This window comes from Pinus tabuliformis, chromosome 1_2 (genome assembly GCF_031772625.1).
Source record: "Pinus tabuliformis cultivar Carrire ecotype Pingquan chromosome 1_2, CPIR1, whole genome shotgun sequence".
Lineage (NCBI taxonomy): Eukaryota > Viridiplantae > Streptophyta > Pinopsida > Pinales > Pinaceae > Pinus > Pinus tabuliformis.
The window spans coordinates 970,985,464-970,989,094 of NC_142298.1; positions in this window are offsets into that span (position 1 = coordinate 970,985,464).

Genomic DNA, 3,631 nt, shown 5'->3' on the forward strand with positions numbered 1-3,631 from the left:
CTAGTGATGAGTAAGAGGGTCTTGATCTCCAAGTGGAAGCAAGATTATCCAAGTGGACTCAAGAACTGAAGATTAACTAAAGTGGGAGAGGACACTAGTCAACTTTATGCTAGTCTCAAGATTACTCATCCTTTCTCCAAAACCCTATATATAGATCTCTCTCATGAGGTCTAGGGAGGCTGGAATTTTGTGCAAGTAAGGAAGTGTTGTTGGTTTGAGTATAGAGCTATTGGGTGTTTTGCTTGAAGGAGGTGAAGAGGAGATTTCTTTTAGCTGGGAGGTGTTGCTGGATTGGGCCTACTGTGGTTGTAACTCTCTCAGAACTTTACTTCTATTATCAATAAAGTATTTGAGGTTCTTCTATATGCATGTGTCTTTATGATGAATAGATGCTTGTATATTTGATTTATGCTAATCCTATAATCGATTATGGATGTATGCTTCTTGTAGTTTCCTTTTCTTGTGCTTTTACAGGATCTGTGTGTAGCTGGGCTGGTGAAAGGGCAAGGAGCTAGGAGCAAGCAGCAAGGAGTGAAGAATGGATCGACTATTAGCGCAAGATAACGGTTAGTAGATCATCCTTTTCTTCCCTCTCTCATCTCATAAAGAAGAATTCTTGAATAGCTTTGCATTCAGTTGTTGCTGAGGTACTATCACCCTTAGAGTGGGATAGAGGCATTCTGCATTAGATACTTTTCCCCCCAACAGTACGAGATGGACCAAGTTATCCTAGATCTAGGGTCCAACGCAAATGTTTGCTAAAACAGACTTGGGAAAGAATGGGGAGATCTGTGCTCTAGTGGTCTCCGATACAATTAAGAATTGTGAATCAACAGAAAATTATCCCAATTGGGAGGCTGCAAGGGGTCACATTTGACATCAAGGGCGCGAGCACACTGGCAGATTTTGAAGTAATAGAGATTGTGGATGATAGCAATCCCTACCCTGTGCTCCTTGGAATCGATTGGGCCTCTGACATGAATGGGGTAATCAACCTAAAGAAGCGGAAGATGATATTTGAAAAGAAGTTTCTCTACGTAGTGGTGTTGTTGGATACTGCAAGGGGACCGCGCTATACATAACCAGTCTGAGATTATGAAAGTGATGACGATCTGGCCCAGATTTACAAGATAACAGCGTGAGATCGGGATTGGGTAAATCCAACAACAGATGGACGTATTGCACGGGACTGCGAGAGCTCCTGCACGTCATATTCGGACGAAGAATTAGAGCACTCACATAACCAACTACATGAAGTATCCATGTTGCATTGTAATATGATGACCAAGTCATTGATTTGCATTTCATCCAAAATCAGGGATGGGCTAACTGATGTTGATTGCTTTTTGGATGCATTTGAAAGGGAAGTGACGGAGAAACATCGCTTCCAAGCCCTGGACTGGGTACTGTGCACTACGCTCGCAAGATGGTGGGGTATGCACAAGGATAATTTCAGTGATTGGTGCAACTATAGGAGGATGATGAGAATACATTTTGGGCAGCCAAAAGTACAGATGAAAGATAAGTATGATGGAAGGGATGATCTGCGTGGTCACCTGGCCAAATGGACTAAGGCTTATGGAGTAGAGCCTCAACCTAAATGGGTGCATCTGTTTTGTCATACCCTGGGCATCATATCAATGAATTGGTACTTGGAAAATGAGCTCTGCCATGGCACTAAAGAGTGGGACATCTTGCGCTAGGGATTTATAATGACTTTCAACTTTGGGGATGGGTTTGACTGTATTGATGCAGCGCTACGGGAGGTTAAAGCAGCGATCTTTAGGATACCGCAAGATCCTCTGGACCTGGTCCAATATGATTTGACTACCTAGCTGAGCCACGCACTGGAATGCTATAACGTGACCGTTGAGGAAGAAGACGAGGATCCCCAAAATATTAATATTCCAGAAACTGAAGGTCACCACGAGGTTGAAGGTCCACAAATAGAGGATCTAGACATAACCGCGCTGCTGAAAACTAGGCAGGTCAACATCGGCACAGAGGCGGAACTGAAATTTGCAAAGATTGGGGACTATTGGGATGATGTGACCGTAGGCAAGGTCGTTGAGATCCTCCACGAATATCAGGATTTGTTCCCCATGAAGTTTTCTGATTTAAAAGGGATAATAGGAGACCTGGGTGTCATGAAGATCACCCTGAAACTAGATGTGAAACCTGTAAAACAAAGACCTTACCACCTTAATCCTAAGTATAAGGAAAGGGTTCGCGCTGAGTTAGATAAAATGCTAGCGGCAGGAATTATTGAACCAGTGGAGGAATCTGATTGGGTAAGCCCAATAGTGGTTCAGGAAAAGAAATAGAAGGAAGAAATAAGGATATGCATGGATCTCTGGAAGCTGAATGATGCTTGCGTGCATGATCCCTTCTCGACCTCGTTCACTGACGAGGTCCTGGATAATGTAGGTGGCTAAGAAGCATATTCTTTCACTGATGGGTTCTCTGGGTACCATTAAATCAAAATCGCGCCTAAGGATAGAAGCAAGGTAACTAAATGGGGATGTTTTCAGTACATTGTAATGCCTTTTGGGTTGAAGAATGTGCCAACAATATTTCCGCACGTAGTCATTGCGGCATTAAAAGACTTCATTCATAAGTTTCTGGAGGTATACTTTGATGATTGGACAATGTTTGGATTAGTCAAGCATCATGTGGCCAATCTGCTCTTGATGTTAGATACATGTTGGAGATACCAGATCATGCTCAATCTGAAGAAGTGTCTATTTTGTGTCCCTCTCAGGATCTTGTTGGGTCATGTGGTATGTAGACAGGGATTGATGGTAAACCCCGCGAAGATCGCGGTGATAATCAACTTGGAGGCACTAAGGAATGTGAAATAGTTGCGCGCAACTCTAGGGCATACTGAATACTATAGGAAGTTCATCAAGAGCTATGCCCAGATCACTGCGCCCATGGAGAAGTTGTTGAAAAAGGATGTTACGTTCTGCTGGAGTGATGAATGCCAGAAGAGCTTGGACGTGCTAAAAGAGAAAATGGTCACCGCGCCAATCCTAGTCTTCCCGAACTGGAAGAAGGAATTTCATGTGCACGTGGACACCTCATGTATTTCGTTGGGGGTCATGCTGACATAAGCAGGTGAGGGGGAATTGGACCATCCTATAGCATTTGCGAGCAGGAAGTTGTCCAAGGCTGAGAAGAACTATTCCACTACAGAGCGCGAAGGACTAGCCATGGTATACGCGCTCCAAAAGTTCAGGCATTATTTGCTGGGTGGACATTTTAAGATGTATATGGATCATTATGCGTTGAAATACCTGGTCAATAAACCTGTGTTGGGGGGGAATATCTGTAGATGATTTTTGTTGTTCCAGGAATATGACTTTGAAGTTATTGTGAAGCCATGACGACTGAATGTGGGACTTGATCATCTGTCGCGCATTGAAATGGGAAAGGAACCTACTAATAGAGGAAGCGTTGCCTAACGCACAACTCTTTGCAATGCGCATCACAGACAGTCACTTTGAAGATATCATACATTTCCTAACGACAGGAACTACCCCAGAAGGGTATACAAGCCAACAGAAGAAGGAGTTAGTAGTACGTGCAACATAATTTTTCGTCATTGCAGGACACTTGTACAAAATGGGGT